Genomic DNA, 434 nt, shown 5'->3' with positions numbered 1-434 from the left:
CGGGGCCAAGCCCACCACTAACCCCTGGCACTGAGGCCTCAGCTACATGGGGTGTGAACACTTCCAGGGATGGTGATTCCAGCACTGCCCTGGGATGCTTGGTTCAACTTTAATCCCCCTGCAAGACAACAGATGTCAAAGTGGGGTGCAGCATCCAGCCCAGTGATGGAGAGGTCCAGACCTGTCCTGAGGACATTGGAGAAGGCAGATAAAGGATATTGCCTCTCCAAAAAGTTTCTATGCTCAGTGTCACTGGAGCCAGCCCCATCCTATTTATCTATTTGCAGAGTCTTTGATAACCAGAGAGTCAAACACAGCTTGATGCCAGCACTCCCCCAGTTACCACAGCTCATGGAGCTTTAAATACACCCAGTGAGAAGTTGCTGAGTTCAAGTCTAAAGGACCAACTGTTCAGCCTGGAGAAGAGAAGCTGC

The 434-nt window shown here is 51.2% G+C and overlaps 1 protein-coding gene across 1 annotated transcript in view; it reads right to left on the bottom strand.

The window, feature by feature from the left end:
• MXD1 (MAX dimerization protein 1) overlaps nucleotides 1-434 on the bottom strand; it is a gene marked incomplete at its 5' end in the record, with an annotated part of 1,632 nt that overhangs the window by 689 nt on the left and 509 nt on the right. The window lies entirely within an intron of this gene.

This window comes from Nestor notabilis, unplaced genomic scaffold (assembly GCF_000696875.1).
Source record: "Nestor notabilis isolate BGI_N333 unplaced genomic scaffold, ASM69687v1 scaffold20958, whole genome shotgun sequence".
Lineage (NCBI taxonomy): Eukaryota > Metazoa > Chordata > Aves > Psittaciformes > Psittacidae > Nestor > Nestor notabilis.
Note: the sequence above shows the minus strand (reverse complement) of the source record. Positions and strands in the feature narration are given on the sequence as shown.